General features: G+C 40.7%; 1 protein-coding gene and 1 pseudogene across 2 annotated transcripts in view; one reads left to right on the forward strand and one right to left on the reverse strand.

The window, feature by feature from the left end:
- Positions 1-11,437, forward strand: part of LOC148647740 (uncharacterized) — a 273,814-nt gene that overhangs the window by 115,882 nt on the left and 146,495 nt on the right. The gene's annotated exons all lie outside the window — the stretch shown is intronic.
- The window catches only part of LOC148647742 (polyunsaturated fatty acid lipoxygenase ALOX8-like), a 37,221-nt pseudogene continuing 34,165 nt past the window's right edge, over positions 8,382-11,437 (reverse strand). Inside the window, exons 12-13 of the transcript XR_015926822.1 lie at positions 11,234-11,334; positions 8,382-8,590 (exon numbers count right to left, since the gene is read on the reverse strand). The product of XR_015926822.1 is annotated as a polyunsaturated fatty acid lipoxygenase ALOX8-like (transcript). The remainder of the gene's footprint in view (positions 8,591-11,233; positions 11,335-11,437) is intronic.

Genomic DNA, 11,437 nt, shown 5'->3' on the forward strand with positions numbered 1-11,437 from the left:
ACAAAATAATTAGGGACATTTATGCTATTTGTGTTTTAAGCAGAGTTCCTCCAGAGGCTGTGTCCTGTGTCTTTGCCTTCACCCTCAGCACCTGCAGGAGGTCCCAGCTGCTGCAATGCAGTTGCTTTGCAGTTTTGATGAAGTAGAATGACAGTGTTTGTGTAATTTAGTGTAAACTCTGTCAGTAGTCAGTAGTCCCCTGCATCTTCAGACTGTGATGGACAGAGTGAAATCACTCCCAGATCCACTGCCTCTTTAACACTGAAGAAAGATGTGAAGACGGGGGTTTGAATTTAATCCTTTCTGTAGGGGGTTTAGACTTCTAAGTCACAAGCTGGGGTTTATGGCAGGAAAGGGGGTTAACTGATAAGGATTGCAGATGCAAGCTAGGATCCCCCTGGGTGTAATCTTAAACTGACCATTTGTCCAGAACATCGTAAACTGGCCAAATACCATGAACCCCCCTCTTTACCATCAGACCGAGTGACGTCAGAAACGGAGAAGAAAACACTATATAACCCAAACGTTTGTAACAGTACGGCGAACAATACTTCGGTTTTGTTGTTTCTTGCGGGAAACAAGACTTCGGCTTTATTGTTCCTTGCATGCAATAAACTCATCTGTTTTACTTCATCTCGGGATCAGGAACCTTATTTCTTCTGTTACAACAACACTCTGAGATCACAGGCTAACAGGTTGTTGCTCTCAGAGTCAGGAGTTTAATACTTCTGTTGGGACCACGCTGAGTGTTATGAATGCAGCTCTGGTCTTACAGTTCACAGCTACATTCTGCCCTGGTGCACTAGATTTCACAAACTTCTGAGTCACAGTTATCTGTCCAGTGGATTCTGAAAATACGTAAGTGGATGCTCTTATAAAATCACTTCAGAAAAACAGTTTCGTGTCGTGTATTTGATTTAATGTCCTGCTTTTACAAAACATATTTTAAGTTTTTAAACTGACCTCTAGACATAAAAATAATATTTTATATCTGCCCTGAGCACAGATGATATTATTGCCTTGAACAGCAGCTCTCACTCATGAAGTATGAAAATCACACGGCTATAAATACTTCCAGATCACTGAAGCGTGTGCTGTCGATGCAAAGTGTCTCTTTTATGCAAATTGTTTTCCTGAATACAGCAGCACTTGAAGGCAGTCAGTGCTGGAAACACAGGCTTGGTGCTGCATGCTGTGGAACTTGGGGTGGAGTTTGGAGCTCTGGTGGCAATTTTATTTGTGTACTCTAAAAATCCATTCATCCATTTTCTAAGCACTTCATCCAATTAAGTGTCACAGGGGAGCAGAAGTCTATACTGTCAAGCAACAGGCGAAGGCAGGATATACACAGGACATGACAGCAATCCATTACAGGACAGACACACAGACAAAAACACACTCACACCTAAGACCAGGTTTCCCAGAAGGCAGTTAACCTAGCTGTAATGGCACAGAGCTCAGACTGAAGTTGGACCCTATGCGGTAACCACACAGATAATAAGCAGGGAGTTGATGAATAAAAGAGAAAGCTTAGCCAATGACGTACTTAGCCAATACGTCAGATCCTAAATCAATGTCGTTGGAAAGCGCAGGTCCAATAGCCGGGAGATCAGAGAACCTATCAGTAGTCTGGTAGCAAGGGAAACGCAGGAAGGAGCTCCAAAGGGATTCCCAATACTGAGCACCGTGATGAAGGTGAGGAGCCCTGAGGTATACTGGGAACCGGGAGGTGTGGTGGCGAGCGAGGAGTGTGATTGGCTGATTAGGCGTTTGGGAGGATCGGAAGGTGCTCGTTTCTGATTGCTGGCAGCCGTGTTCATCTGTGCCGGCGTTCGCCCTGGGTACCGCGGATGGTGACACGAGCAGTATGTGGTTGGACTGTGGGAGTGAAAGGTAGCAAGCAGACCAAAAGCCATGTAAACATGGGGAGGGCATAGTTCAACTCCATACAGACAGAACCGCGTGTCTGGAATTGAACCCACAGCCCCACGATGAGAGATGTGCCAACCACTGGGCCACCAAAAAAATTTTTTACAAACTTTAGTTTTTCACCCTCGCCTCACAAGGAGTTGTTGTGATCGTGGAAGTCTTGTCAGCTTTGGATTGTTATTTCCTATCTCTACAAGACTTAAACATCCCACTGGAAATCCGTACCTGGGCTGGGCATGTCTGCGATCCGACTCTGTGCTGGAAGTGTCCTGGTGGTGGGAGAGTGGAGATTTGCCTGGCGTTGTTGTGGAAAGGTCTCCTAGTGCAGAAGGAAAAGCACAGGATCTGCCCCCCACTCTGTTCCTGTGATTGCCCCGCTGAGTTGCTGCCTGGATCGTCGTCCCCCAGAGATCTCTCATTTGCCTCCCAGCCGGAGCAAGATCGCCCCAAGATTGATTCCCCTTATGCAATAAATAGAATATTAATATTGTCACAAATGGGGGGGTTACGAAATTAATGAAAATCGGAATTGACTGAGCACTTGAGTCAATAAGTAAAATAACTATTCATAAACCCCACCTTGTAAGTAATTTCTAGCAATATACCTGAGCGGCTGGTATAATTAGAGGCACGTGAACTCTTTATTCTGTGGCGCAGATTTGTTGAGAGAAGTAACAATCCAGACATTTGGTTAAACATATTTATTAAGAACAAGACACAAACTACACTACACACAGCAAAACATACAACACAAGCTACTCAATGTACAGTATTTACAAAGCAAGGTGTGTCCGAGGCCTAACATTCTGAAAACCTCAGACTGCTACTTAGCATTAAGCTGTAGCTGTTTGTCAAACTTTTAACTTTTGTTTTAAAGTTTTTTCTGTTCCACTTGCATAAATGTTACCAAAAAGAGATGTTTAAAGCATTTTAAATTAAAAAAAAAACGGTGTGTGGTGGAATATACTGTGTTTGAGTGATTTACAGGTTAACTTTTATACAGATGAGAACATACATCTAAACAGCATTTTACTTTAGTGGTGTTAGCTCTATTGCACACACAGCAAGGGACAGACAGCAACACTGATGCATGTACCTTCACTCTCCTATGGTAATGTCAATATTGTGGCGCCTTCGTCTGGCATTGTGGCCGAAGAGCGCCCAGCCAATGTGTGTGGCGAAGGGCGTAGTAGCCAGGGTGGGGATTAAAGGTCACTGGGCAGCGCAGCTGACCACCCGGAGTGAAGAACATAGCAGTCAGAACTGTTAATCAGCATGTAGTTGTTCCTGGTTTATACCCCTTTATTCCTGTACCCACCTTCCACCCTATATTCATGTACCTGTACCTGAATGACCCTATTGTGCTATAACCCCTGTTGGGCCTTGTCCCTGCTGTTGCTGTTGTGCTGGACACGGGTCCGAAAATAAAGCACTTGTGTTCTTAGACAAACGAGCCACAATTCCTGTTATTAATCCTCACCGAACCCACCACGCTACAATATTTTCTCTAACCCTAATATTGGCACTGTACACTGTGCTCATCATTGAAGAAGTGTTGAAATAATACTGAGAGAGGTCGGAAAATGACACACAGAGTGTTAAATACAGAGTGTTTGAGCTCAAACTATTGTTAATTTAAATCAGGTGAGTGTGAAACCATATAAACACCAAAAATGCGTGAAAATGAACTCTGTTAGAGTTGATTTAACACTAGTCAAGTTGCTGTGTGGTTCCGCAACTTGTGAATGATCAACACAGACATCTATACCATAGACAATATACACATTTATTTTCAAAAATGCTTTATTATCTGTATTGCACTACATATCCAGGACTCATCAAAGAGCTTACTGTAAATGACCACCCTATATTTTGTTCATACTCATTTCTAAGAATTTAAGATTAAACACAGCTACCAAGGCCCTGTCCCAGTATAAACACTTGCAACCTTGCGCCCGTCATACGGCCGTTCTCGCTCAAGTCTGCATTTTCTCACGGTGTCCCATTTCTAAACAATATTCATGCATTCGTAAAATGTAACTTTTTAAAAGCTTTTAAAAAAGGTTTAAAGCTTTTATTTTGTCACCCCATTCTGACTGATGAATATTCGTTTACCTACGATTTACAGTATTTTGTACATGGAATATTTAACGGTACACATTTTTAATAGTACAAACAATATTAAAATTTCGTTTGTAATAAATTTAATTATTATAATGGCACGTTCTTACAGTATATACATAAAATGAAGTGGTCTGGGAAGAACCCTTTTTCTGAGCATTTTAAAATGGATTTAAGGGGATATTTACAGACTATTTCGAAGTGCAAAAATATGAAAGCAGTGCGGACATTATTTTTATTTAATTTGTTTGATCTTTTTTCATAACTTGAATTTCTGAGTAATATGAACCCCTGACGATCTTTTTGTCTTGAATTGTTATATGTACTCTTGTTTGTTTTGTAATTTTTGTTATTCTGTTAATAAAGAAAAAAATAAAAAAATATATTTAATAGTCCAAAGGTTTGAGGTATTGCCAAGTTTACCTTATTTAGTTTACTTCGAATGAAAGCGAATGAATGCGTTATTTTCCTTGCACTGTCATTTTGGTACTGGGACAGACGATATGAAATGTATTTAGTAGTACACAGCTTTGAATAAACACAGAGCCAAGATTTCCTTAGTTTACTTCTGCAGTTTTGAGTCGAGCGTGGTGTGGCATTACGCGGGGGCAATCTGTTAATTATTTTGGCTAAATACTTTATCCACAAAAGTAAATACTGCTCCCTCTATTCATGCTTTAAAAGTTGAATTCCTTTTTTATTTAAATTCTATTAGAAATTTAAAGAATCAAAAGGCAAGACATACAATGGAAATATGTAAAAAAGTACAATTTTTAGCTTTTACAATTGTGAATTCCTCTGGCTGTGAAGTATCTATTCCTGTATATATTTCATTATTCTGTCTCCTTTTTTGTATTTCTGGAGTTTAAAAACGTCTTTAAAGAAACATGACGCGGGGGCGTGTTCAGTGTGGAGGCGGAGCCCTGGATGAAGGGCGACTCGTCCTTCATGAGCCAGAACAACTGTGGTTGCTACAGCCAGACCACGCCATTAATCCAGGGCCTTGCCCCCACGCTGAACACGCCCCCGCGTAATGCCACACTGTTCAACACGAATGAACACGACGTGTCTCTACTATTGCGCAGGGATAGACGAGGTGACATTCAATTTTATCAAACGGCGAGCGGAGAATGACAAATCCTTTTTTTTAAAATATTGGAAAAGAAACATCAACAGGAAGCATTTTGAGCCTGCGTCGTGTACCCAGCCAGTGACATCAGGCGAGGGGCCCGTCCCCCTGTTTATAACGGTGAGTCCTGCAATACTCCCGCAACTGAGGTCCGCACCTGAGTACGTCACTGAAGTGCGGGCTTGAATGGGTCAGGGTGCAGTGTGAGCACTGCGACACGGCCAAAGACTGCAGACTCTGGGTGGTACTGTACCTCTGATGGTGACATTTAGATATCTACACTATTGGCCACAAGCGATGGAAGCATGTAAGAGTACATCAGTTCAGTGCTTTTATTGCGGGTTTGTATTTCATCTTCAATCTTCTCCAGGTCAGATCGGAACCTTTAAATCAGATACTGAGGTCTTTTCTCTGTGAAGTACTTCTCTGGATACTCTCCATGTTTACCCTGAGAAAGGAAAGTAGTTATTCGTTTTACATTAACAATGTTGAAATACGTCTTTTTCAGTAATGAGTTAAAAGGCTGGACCTAAATCACAAATGTCACGTGGAACATAACTATGTTTTAGTTAAAGATAAAAATGTTGTTATTCGGCGTGGAAACTCTTGTTTTTGTTTGGCATTAGGGGGCATTAGTTGCACACAGATGTCTCATCTAAAATGTTTATGGCTTTGACTGAGTATTGTAACTACAGTGTATGTGACAACATCTTCTGCAGCAAACAAAAAAAAGCTTTAATTGCATTGCAAAGTAATACAGTATTTGAATTTGTAAGTTATTGATGAATAAAGGAGTTTGATGCTTCTGAAAACTAGTGTTTAGAAAATATTTTTTTTTTCTGTTTATATCCCTATGGGTTTTTAATATCTTGTCTGACTGCCACTGATTTTGATATTATCCAGGGTGCAGATATGAATTCTGTCTTGAATAGTGATTGACGTAAAAGGAGACAGCATCTGGCATCCACAGTACTGAGAAACTACAGTATACTGTATATGTGATCTGAGTGTGGTATCTTTCAAACAAAGAATTCACATTTCAAATAGGTATACTCCAGAATCCATTAACATTACGCATACCAGACTTCTTTCTTTAGAAAAACACTCGCAACAGAAAAAACACCCATGTAGTGTCAGCAGCTATGTCACCCTGCAACTTACAACTGGCAACCCACTGAAGCTCCTAATGCCCCAGTGTAGTGATGGCGACACCATGCAATACAAAAGGTGCCATCCTTTGGATGACATAAAACCAAGGTCCTGACTCTCCATGGTCATTAAAAATCCCAAGGCACTTCTTGAAATGAATAGGGGTGTTACGCTGGTGTCCTGGCCAAATTTCCCCCTGGCCTTTACCAATCATGGCATCTCTGAACTGGCTTCATCGCTCTGCTCTCCTACCCAATGATGGCTGATGTGTGGTGAGCATACTGGAGCACGATGGCTGCCGTCACATCATCCAGGTAGGGCTATACATTGTTAGTGGTGGGAGGGGAGTCCCCATTACCTGTAAAGGTCTTTGAGTGGAGTGTCCAGAAAAGTGAAGCTTTATGCTGAGGCACTAAACATACTATATGGATAGCAGATGTATAGGACCAAATTAGCTGACCAAGACCAGACAGTCTTTACAGTATCTGGCCTCTGATAATCTTGCAGTCTACATCATGCATCCAGCTACAGACATTGTCTCCCTCTGCTCTGCTATTTCCCTGAAAGTTAAGAAGGTGTTTGATTGGTTGAAATGGGATGATCCATAGGTGAGGGTTTAGGTTGTATGCAATATGGGAAAACATGATTATTATGGCAGTATGTTTAAAATTCAATATGGTACATACATACCAACTGATTTCAGTTTTCTATCATCTTATTTTTAAACTTGTTTTCAGCTTTAATGAAGATAGATGAAATTGTGCTAATTCAGCATTGTCATCATTCCTACAAATGAATTGGACTTAAGTACACTAAATTAAAACAGGGTGTGAATGCTAATTTGTCATTTTGAACTGTTAAGAACTGTCTGTTTAGAAAAAAAATAGGCATAAGATATTTTATTAGCAAGTTAATGCCATGTAATATTTTCTAGACTGAAGTTGTTGAAATCGATTACTGTACTTTAGAGTAATTCTAAAACCAAAGACTGCAAACCGAATCGCACAAACATGGACTAAACACACAAGCATATCAGTTACAGGCCCAGTTGGAATGAAAGTCAGCAGATGTAGGGGTCACTCACGAACAGGCAGTAGAACTTCAGATTGTTGAAGCTGATCCGCTTCAACTAGAAATGACTCTAGCTGGCTGCCCTGACTGCAGCTAAGAAGATGCCCATTCTAGTTTGGCATCCCCCATATTCCCTCCACTAACATTGGTGGACCCATATCATTTATAAAACATTTTGGAAACCAGAATCTGGAGCCCACTCACCCTCTGCCTCATCATTTCTTTCACAGGGGATTCAGTCAAGCTGTTTTGCACTCTTTGCCACTGTCTCCTCAGCCAAGCACATCCAGTGCACAGAATGTCTGAACCATGGTTTCATCTTGTACCGAGTGAAATTACTATTGCAGCAGCACATTATCTGCAGGATATAACCTGTCTCCTGAGTGTCCAATCCCAGTTCATGTTGCCGGTTAGGGGGTGAGCGATGTCTGGTTAATTCCCTGTGATCGGAAGATCCAGAATCGGAGGATCAACAAGTCACGTCACCGTGAATGCTTGGCAGCCGCAAATCAGCCATCTTTATGTGAACTTGTTTGACAACTCCTCCAAAAACTCCCCCAAAACTAAAGGATCGTAAGGCTTTCTATGGTCTGTAATCAAACTGAATATTGGTATCAAGAGAGCCTTTTCCCTTCTGCTCCACGGGCGTTTTGTGTTTCCCTGTAACACCTGTGTTACAATTTAGCACCCTGTCAAACTCCCCACCAGCCATTGACCCTGTAGCTGGTCCATAGGAGAAGGCAGACTTGGAGGCTGCTCCTCATGTAGTAAAGACATAATGTGGTCTAAACCGAGAGGGAGGTACTGTAGCAGGAATATCTTAATTTCCTTTGGAATTTGTTCTGCTTGATAACGATAAAATAAATGAAAAATAATAATGGAATATAATGATAGTTCATAATAGAAAACCTATATATATTCACATCTAATGGGTTCAGGCTTCAAAAGAAAGCCCGAATGAATGTGGCAACATTAAAATGTCTCAACAGCTTATGTCACTGTGGCCGACGGAGAAACTCACATTGCGAGAGTAAGAGAAGCTGAGTGTCCTGGTCAGAATCAGGCTCAGTAAGGAGCTCTTGCAGTCAGCTAGACTGTGGACGAGCTCAGAAAAGCGGAGGTTCTGCTTCGTGGAGGGTGGAGGTTGGGTCATGGTGGGGGGGCGTTAGGCATCCAGGAACAGTAGTCAAACTGAGGGATGAAACACACATGCATGAATACTGCACAATTTCTACATGTTCTAGCGTAAATGTTAACTTGTCTTTTGATTTATTAAAAATATCTCCCATAGATTTCTCCATTCAATTTGTGCTCAGTTAGATTTGGAGAAAATTAGGTTGTACCAAATTTCATAAACATCCATGGGTAGATGTAGAAAAATATTCACAATTGTCATCAGCAATAGAGATATTTGTGTAAAATGTTCTAAATCAGAATGTTTATACAACTGTAATATTTATAGATATGACTTTTTAAATGAAAAGTAATATTACAGTTATAGTTATTTAAAGTATAAATTAGACAGCAGAGACAGATCCTAAGATTTAGAACTAAAACAGACAAAATGTCCTAATGACTTGTACAGTAACTATTGGTGTTTAAAATCAATCAGTATAACTGGAGATTGTTCAGAATATAGCAGCACATTTAATGCCATCCTTGTCTACAGACATCAGTACACATGTCCTGAATGTCAGGCGTTCAGTTTCTGTCAGGGTTCTTCTGATGCTATACAAAGACTCATCTTTGTATAGCATCAAAGATGCTATATCACCCGCCAACAACCATATCACTCTGCAACTCACAACTGGCAACCCACTGAAGCTAAGCAGGTGTGAGCCTGGTCAGTACCTGGATGGGAGACCTCCTGGGAAAAACTAAGGTTGCCCCTGGAAGAGGGGTTAGTGGGGCCAGCAGCGGGTGCTCACCCTGTGGCTCATGTGGGTCCTAATGCCCCAGTATAGTGATGGGGACACTATACTGTAAACAGGCGCCATCCTTCAGATGAGACTTAAAACCGAGGTCCTGACTCTCTGTGGTCATTAAAAATGCCAGGGTGTTTCTCGAAAAGATGAGGGCTGTACCCCAGCATCCTGGCCAAATTTCCCATCGGCCTTTATCAATCATGGCCTCCTAACAATCCCCCTCTATAAATTGGCTTAATTACTTGGCTTTCCTCCCCACTGATCGCTGATGTGTGGTGAGTGTTCTGGCGCACTATGGCTGCCGTCACATCACCCAGGTGGATGCTGCACATTGGTAGTGGTGGAGGGGAGTCCCCATTACCTGTAAAGTGCTTTGAGTGGAGTGTCCAGAAAAGCGCAATATAAGTGTAAGCAATTATTATTATTAATAATAATAATAATATCTCCAAACGTTAAGCAAGATTAGGCCTTGTCTGTTCTGGGATGGTTTCTCTATAGAAAAGCATGGCGCTGCTGTAAGTGGTATTGGTGGACACTAAGTGGTATTTGTGACACCACAATTTCTGAGACACTGAACCAAGTACCGTAGTAGGTCAAATGTCTGTTTAAAACTAGAGGTGTTAACCCCAGTGTTTTGAGTACATTACATTTTGGGATGGTACAAGTAGTACAATTTCTGTTTTCCCTTATTTTCTGACTTAATTCAGTTTTCTGTAGTCAGATACTAATAATGATGTAATTAACAGGCAAACATAAAGGAATACTGTACTTCATTCTTTTAATGAAGCTGTCTTAGCTGAGGAAGTGGTACTGCTGGCCAAACAAACATCTGGTGTGTCAGAAACCCCAAAGGATCCCCAAACCACTGATACAGAGTGTTTTTTTTAACAAAGAACTCGGATTGAGTTAGTGACTTCTGCTAGAGGCACATTAGGAGATGGTAGAAGAACCAGCCTGCTATACCTCAGTGGTTCAAATTCTGAAACATAGAGGAATACTGCCTTGAACTTAACAGTTGCAAATCTATCTGAATGGGCAGATTACTCTCAGGTAGGAGTATCCAGTTTTTTAAGATAAATATTAAAGATCAGAAGCAGACAAAAACAAATGTTTTGGCCTTCTGGTTGTGACGAGATGAAATATCACATTAAATAAATTGATGTTTTTCTAAACAAAGGTCTCAAAAACTGCATAGAACAAGAAATTTATTATAAAGGGTTTAGAATTTACTTCAATCAAGACTTTACAGTGAAATGAAAGAATGAATCTCTTTAACAAAAATGAATTTGTTCGAGCATGAGGAGAAAAATGTGAAGACCCAAATTTGATATCCTGCTAAGTTGAAAGTCTCTGAAGGAGACTGAACAGTGATTTATGATGATCCGTGGGCAGTAGGAGAGGCAGACGGGAGAACCATGTGTTTAAAATCAATTAATGTTTGGAGTGAACTTTGAGTACTTCATTTTATGATAATGCTGTCTATCCCATAATCAGTGATAAATCAAACAGAAAAGTTACTTTTTATCCATATGTGAACATATGGAATAGTGCAGTATATTACTTCCATTAAGTGATACATTTTCAGTTCTTATTGTATTATAAAGATATTAACAAAAATGTTCCAAGCACAACATATACAGGATATTTAAACAGAAGATAATGTAGCATCGCAAGAACCACTCTCAGTGATTTGCAGGAATGCATTTTCCAGTAGTTTACAAGCCTGAATCAGAACCCCATTTTTAAGCCTTTTTAAAATGTGCCATGTTCTGCTTTGTATTGCATGAACAAACGACGTGCCTGGCTGCACTCCAGGGGTTGAAGTGATCGATAAGGCACGATTCAACTGGAAAGAAAAAGGTATTTTAAATGAATAATGGACTTTTCCAGTCAGTAGAGCAGAGCTCACCTGTCCACTGTTGACTGCGCTGTGTTGCACCGAGCAGGTGAATATGACCATGGTGAGAAACTTCGTTAGTTCCTGAACAGTGAGGAAAGTTCCTGGAATACCTGTCAGAAATGTAGTTACACAAAATAGAACACGGTGACAACAGTAATGTAATACTAGTAGTGCTGATATATTTCTTAGTGGAAACATAAAATACGATTAAGT

The sequence above is a fragment of the Lepisosteus platostomus genome, chromosome 15, assembly GCF_059453375.1.
Source record: "Lepisosteus platostomus isolate fLepPlt1 chromosome 15, fLepPlt1.hap1, whole genome shotgun sequence".
In the NCBI taxonomy this organism is placed as follows: domain Eukaryota; kingdom Metazoa; phylum Chordata; class Actinopteri; order Semionotiformes; family Lepisosteidae; genus Lepisosteus; species Lepisosteus platostomus.